This window comes from Mobula hypostoma, unplaced genomic scaffold, assembly GCF_963921235.1.
Source record: "Mobula hypostoma unplaced genomic scaffold, sMobHyp1.1 scaffold_125, whole genome shotgun sequence".
In the NCBI taxonomy this organism is placed as follows: Eukaryota; Metazoa; Chordata; class Chondrichthyes; order Myliobatiformes; family Myliobatidae; genus Mobula; species Mobula hypostoma.
In genome coordinates this window covers 167,320-174,465 of record NW_026948252.1, presented here as the reverse complement: position 1 = coordinate 174,465, position 7,146 = coordinate 167,320, and the positions used below count along the sequence as shown (strand labels likewise).

The 7,146-nt window shown below is 43.8% G+C and overlaps 1 non-coding gene across 1 annotated transcript; it reads right to left on the bottom strand.

The window, feature by feature from the left end:
• Positions 1-4,847: 4,847 nt before the first annotated feature.
• Positions 4,848-4,920, bottom strand: trnav-cac (transfer RNA valine (anticodon CAC)). Its single transcript has one exon. It is a non-coding gene; the product is annotated as a tRNA-Val (tRNA).
• Positions 4,921-7,146: the final 2,226 nt, after the last annotated feature.

Genomic DNA, 7,146 nt, shown 5'->3' with positions numbered 1-7,146 from the left:
GGGTCTCGGCCTGAAACGTCGACTGCACCTCTTCCTAGAGATGCTGCCTGGCCTGCTGCGTTCACCAGCAACTTTGATGCATGTTGCAAGAAAAAAAGGATACGCTACAGGGGCGTTCTTCTTGATACAAATGCAATCCCTGTTTTTCCGTCTTTGTATCATCTGTTTCTGCTTGGTCTCCGCCTGTACTACTGAAATCCTCCATTTCCATCTTTTGGCTTATCAGATCAGTCTTTTAAGTTTCAATTTCTTCCAGTCAAACTGTATAGCTACATTCTCCTAAATCTGTGACCCTGGCTATTTATTTTGTCGTTTCCAACTGAAACTCGTTCTAATGGCCCGGCCAGGTCAGCTAAACAGTGTCCCCAGACCACCAGGTCGCAGTCTGTTCCTTCTAAAGCCTGTTACTTTTCACATATCTTATCTGAAATGGTCTCAGATTTACCAGATCATCAGAAAATAAACCATTTGTTTTTTACTGATTTGCATATTATTGTGCCTTCTGGAGAACACGTTCTATCTATCGGTCTGTCTATCTGTCTATCTATCTATCTATCTATTCTATCCACTGGAGATACCTGCATGTGCCGGTTGTAAGGTGTCAGAGCGAGTAGACTTGACAGACAGACAGAAGCTCGGGAGAGTTCCTTAGTAAGCTATTTTGGGGAAGCTCATATGTGAAATGCGTGGGATGTTTAATTTCAGTCTGACCTGAACATGACAACCCCATCATTGCAGGGACCAGAATGGCGAACATTCATTGCTTTCCCTTTGCTGCAAATACCGTATAAGATTTTTTTTTGTCAGATACGTGGGGCCGCCATTTATTACAATGTTTAATTTCAGTTCGAAAAAAATCCAACAAAATTAATTGCGCTAACTGGACTTTACTATTCTGCTCGATGCTTGCTTCAAGAGATGTTTGGATAAGTACACCGATGGGAACGGTACTGAGGTTATGGACCAGATGAGGGTCAATGAAACGAGGCCACAAGGGCGGACAAGATGGGCCATCGGACCCACTTAGTGTTGTCGTGCTCTATAACTCTGTGAATCTAAATACAATGCAGCGTCTGCTTTCCGAACTACCAACTGCACGTCAGTCGGTTCTGAGTCACAGATTGTCATCATTCTGTATTTCCTGCGGGTAAGAAGTACTTCACATATCTTTCTGAGCAGTGGACCTGGACTGATTCTTCATTAACATGGAGAGTGACGTAGTTAATTCAGAAACAAAGGTTCTGAACTTAAAGAGGGGTAACTTTGAAGGTATGAGACATGAATTAGCTAAGATAGACTGGCAAATGACACTTCAAGGATTGACGGTGGATATGCAATGGCAGGCATTTAAAGGTTGCATGGATGAACTACAACAATTGTTCATCCCAGTTTGGCAAAAGAATAAATCAAGGAAGGTAGTGCACCCGTGGCTGACAAGAGAAATTAGGGATAGTATCAATTCCAAAGAAGTAGCATACAAATTAGCCAGAGAAAGTGGCTCACCTGAGGACTGGGAGAAATTCAGAGTTCAGCAGAGGAGGACAAAGGGCTTAATTAGGAAGGGGAAAAAAGATTATGAGAGAAAACTGGCAGAGAACATAAAAACGGACTGTAAAAGCTTTTATAGATATGTAAAAAGGAAAAGACTGATAAAGACAAATGTAGGTCCCCTGCAAACAGAAACAGGTGAATTGATTATGGGGAGCAAGGACATGGCAGACCAATTGAATAATTACTTTGGTTCTGTCTTCACTAAGGAGGACATAAATAATCTTCCAGAAATAGTAAGGGACAGAGGGTCCAGTGAGATGGAGGAACTGAGCGAAATACATGTTAGTAGGGAAGTGGTGTTAGGTAAATTGAAGGGATTGAAGGCAGATAAATCCCCAGGGCCAGATGGTCTGCATCCCAGAGTGCTTAAGGAAGTGGCCCAAGAAATAGTGGATGCATTAGTGATAATTTTTCAAAACTCGTTAGATTCTGGACTAGTTCCTGAGGATTGGAGGGTGGCTAATGTAACCCCACTTTTTAAAAAAGGAGGGAGAGAGAAACCGGGGAATTATAGGCCGGTTAGCCTAACGTCGGTGGTGGGGAAACTGCTGGAGTCAGTTATCAAGGATGTGATAACAGCACATTTGGAAAGCGGTGAAATGATCGGACAAAGTCAGCATGGATTTGTGAAAGGAAAATCATGTCTGACGAATCTCATAGAATTTTTTGAGGATGTAACTAGTAGAGTGGATAGGGGAGAACCAGTGGATGTGGTATATTTGGATTTTCAAAAGGCTTTTGACAAGGTCCCACATAGGAGATTAGTGTGCAAACTTAAAGCACACGGTATTGGGGGTAAGGTATTGGTGTGGGTGGAGAATTGGTTAGCAGACAGGAAGCAAAGAGTGGGAATAAACGGGACCTTTTCAGAATGGCAGGCGGTGACTAGTGGGGTACCGCAAGGCTCAGTGCTGGAACCCCAGTTGTTTACAATATATATTAATGACTTGGATGAGGGAATTAAATGCAGCATCTCCAAGTTTGCGGATGACACGAAGCTGGGTGGCAGTGTTAGCAGTGAGGAGGATGCTAAGAGGATGCAGGGTGACTTGGATAGGTTGGGTGAGTGGGCAAACTCATGGCAGATGCAATTTAATGTGGATAAATGTGAAGTTATCCACTTTGGTGGCAAAAATAGGAAAACAGATTATTATCTGAATGGTGGCCGATTAGGAAAAGGGGAGGTGCAACGAGACCTGGGTGTCATTATACACCAGTCATTGAAAGTGGGCATGCAGGTACAGCAGGCGGTGAAAAAGGCGAATGGTATGCTGACATTTATAGCGAGAGGATTCGAGTACAGGAGCAGGGAGGTACTACTGCAGTTGTACAAGGCCTTGGTGAGACCACACCTGGAGTATTGTGTGCAGTTTTGGTCCCCTAATCTGAGGAAAGACATCCTTGCCATAGAGGGAGTACAAAGAAGGTTCACCAGATTGATTCCTGGGATGGCAGGTCTTTCATATGAAGAAAGACTGGATGAACTGGGCTTGTACTCGTTGGAATTTAGAAGATTGAGGGGGGATCTGATTGAAACGTATAAGATCCTAAAGGGATTGGACAGGCTAGATGCAGGAAGATTGTTCCCGATGTTGGGGAGGTCTAGAACGAGGGGTCACAGTTTGAGGATAGAGGGGAAGCCTTTTAGGACCGAGGTTAGGAAAAACTTCTTCACACAGAGAGTGGTGAATCTGTGGAATTCTCTGCCACAGCAAACTGTTGAGGCCAGTTCATTAGCTATGTTTAAAAGGAAGTTAGATATGGCCCTTGTGGCTACAGGGGTCAGGGGGTATGGAGGGAAGGCTGGGTTCTGAGTTGGATGATCAGCCATGATCATAATAAATGGCGGTGCAGGCTCGAAGGGCCGAATGGCCTACTCCTGCACCTATTTTCTATGTTTCTATGTTTCTATGATCGCTTCATCTTACTCAACTAGTTTGCTTATAACCTACTGAAGCCTCTTGAAAATGTCGTCATATGAAACAGAATCAACTTGTCTCATAAACATGATTGGAAATGTTGCATTAGCCACGTTGTTGATATAGATTGGCAACAATTGGGGATCAGCGCGGTTCCAGACACAGTACTTAGAACATAGAATAGTACGGCACAGGACAGGCCCTTCGCACCACAATTTTTGCCGAACCTTAAACCCTACCTCCCATATAACACCACCTCAAATTCCTCCTAGCGATCTAGCAGAACATATCTGTCTAGCAGTCTCTGAAATTTCACTAGTGTACCTGCCTCCACCACTGAGTCAGTCAGTGCCTCAAACTCACCACGTAATGTTGCAGACACGATATCCCCATCTCATAAGCTTCACACCTGTACTCAGTGTCCTCCTCATTTGATACCCCTTGTACATTGTCGTGGTCTTCGGTTTCTGTAGACCATTCGATGTATTTTGAGTTCAGAATGTTTCTTCTTCGTTTAACTTCTATCGCCTGGTTATCTGGGTTACTGTCGTCTGTTGTCAGCTTGAACCAGTCGTCCTCCTTCAATAAAAAGGCAGTTTTCGCCCAGAGAACTGCCGTTCCCTTTTTTCCCTTCTATTATCTGTAAGACATGAAATCCGTTGTACGTGAAAATCCCTTGAGATCAGAAGGTTTTGTGAAGCACAAACCCGCCTGTTTGGCATCAACAATCATTCAAAGATGAAGTAACGTAGATCCCGGTTCTTCTCAATTCTGAAAATGGTTCCGAACAACTGAACCTCTTAACGATGTCTGCATGATTTCATGCATTAAATTGCTCCCACATGCTTGACTGATTAGATAGTTACATTAACCTATAGACAGGCTAGCGCTATTGACATCAGTTGATCTGGGGTTGAGAGGGTGAACAGCTTTAGGTTCCTCACATGAATATCACCGAATATCTCAAGTGGTCTGTACGTACCAGCTGTGGAATGAAAAAGATCCTCTTTCACCTCAAACGGTTGAAGAAATTTGGTATCTGGTCCCAAATCCTAAGCATTTTCTATAGAGGCACATTTCAGAGCATCCTGACTGCCTTCTCCAAGAGGGAGCTGGAGAGGGAAGACAACGAAAGCGATTTAAAATCCACGAACCTCCTTCTGCTTAAATAGGTACATGTTTTCCTGTAAATGATGCATAATTTATATTAATTCAACTTAATGTCATTTATCTCTGTCAGGTATGCAATGCAATATGCTGCTGTTTGAAATGCGAATGTTCATGGCATTTACACCTCTGGGTGCCTATGAAAGTAAAGCCGAACGCGAACTCAACAGTGGAGTCTCATATTCTTCGTAAATTCAGGAGACAAAGCAATGTTTCTGCCCAGGATTGAACTGGGGACCTTCCGCGTGTGAAGCGAACGTGATAACCACTACACCACAGAAACCGTGCAGAGCGGCCAGTGATCTGAGCTGTTGAGAAATGGCCCGAGACACCCCCTCCCCAGTCCGCGGTCGAGAGGTTGTCGGGAGGAAGACGAGACGGAGTCGGGGAGTGCGGATCAGAAAAAGTCGGAGCGGATGGGGATTTTGCGAATTCTTTTGGGTTTCTGGCCTGTAATGTGACGAATCTCAAGGTTGTATAATATGTATACGTTAATAATAAATGTACTTTGAACTTTGTATCGTCTCCATTGCAGGTTCCCGTACTTCAATGTAATAATGCCCATTTCTGGTCGGTCTAACTCACATAACCTTGCGTTTTACTGGAGAAATCCTGAAGTTCAGCCTATGTCAGGGTTCTGTAAGATGAGCTTTGATTTTGGCCCCCAAGTGTTTGCGACGTGGCGGCACCAAACTTCATTGCACTCTGACCTCGGGTTAGACGGCTTCACTGACCAACTGGAAATTTGCCACACTGATCGCAAGTCTATTTTCACTGTTTTAATATCAAGGATAGCAGTTGAAAATCTTCAAGCTGCATTGGAATTATGATCATTGTATTTTTAATCGACGCCAGCTAATCAGCTATTTATTACGTGAATGGAATGTAGAAATAACTCCGCCCAAAACGAGATAAATTCTGTACAGTGGAGACCCCCGGTTCAGTCCTGGGCAGAAGCATATTTGAACTCCAGTGTTTGGGGGGAACTTGAGACTCAACGTGTTAGTTCGCGTTCAAGTTTTTTTTTGTCTTTGGCTTCCAGGGTGTAAATACTATGGACATTCGCTGTTCAACATTCGCCTTTCCAGCATCAGCACATTATATTTCAAACCTGAGAAAGATAAATTACAGAAAGCTGAATTATAATATATATATATATATATATATATATATATATATATATATATAATTTACAGGAGAACATAAACAGATATAAACATAAGGGGGTTCGTAGATGACCGAGATTGCAGGACCCAGAATGCACTTCCTCATCGCACATTTCGGACTCAATGTTCAAATGCTCCACCACACGTTCCAACAAGTATTAAATTTATACGATATATACAGAGACATGCATACAGTACGCTTCTGTGGAGTGTTGGTCAAGGTGCGACATGTAACAGGTAACAGAACTGCTTGCATTTGTAAAGCAAAAATTAAAACATCTTCGGTACTCTCGCTTCTACCGGTGTCCACACGGTGGCGCGCCAGCTCACGAACTAAATTGAACGGCGCCTTTCAAATTTCTCACCGCAGTCTGTCACGTCCGTTCTCTTCACCGCGGATTATATGTTAATTAAAGTAAGTGACTGAACCATGTGCCGATACATTTATGGATAGCAGGAAGTGTTACCAGCCAGAGTTACTTGTGGGATGATGCCAGCTGTAGAGTAATGGATCACGTCAAATACATCCACCGAGTCCACCCTAACACCAGACAAGCCATCACGCTGATATTTCAATAATGCTCATGTTCCAATCCGATCCGTCGGATCGCAAGCAGACCCGGACATCAACGGCCAATTAAACGACCTATTGTGAACGTGAATTATATTGGTTACAACAGCCTTCAGGAACGGAGTGGCTAGTCGATCGCATCAAAGGTCGCAGTGGAGGGAACACATTCGAGCCGGAAGGATCTTACCATTGGAAACGAAATCTCAGCACGTCAGTAGAATCGGGGGTGTTGTCCTCTCTTTAACAGAGGATTGGTGAACACGGGACATGTGCAAATTAATTTATAGTTCTTTCTTGAATTAATGCATCTTAATTTTGATACAGAGGTTTGAGATGTCAGCATCTTGATACCATTTACGGTCATTGAGGCTACGATTAATATCTCTTTTGCACACTCACAACACGCTGGAGGAACTCAGCCGGTCGGGCAGCATCGGTGGAAACGAACAGTCAACGTTTCGGGCCGAGACCCTTCGTCATACCCGGAACGTTGACTGTTCGTTCCACGGATGCTGCCCGACTTGCTGAATTCCTCCAGCGTGTTGTGCGTGTTGCTTTGACCCCGACGTCTGCAGAGTACTTTGTGTTTATAATATATTTTTTGTTCGCCTGTGCCTGAATCAATTCGCCGATGCAAGTAAACATTGAGTTTAATCGTTAGCACAACGAACCAAGGTGAGGTGCAATTAGCAGTAATTCTGCAGAAGCTGGAAAGTCAAGCAACACACATCAAGGTTGCTGGTGAACGCAGCAGGCCAGGCAGCATATCTAG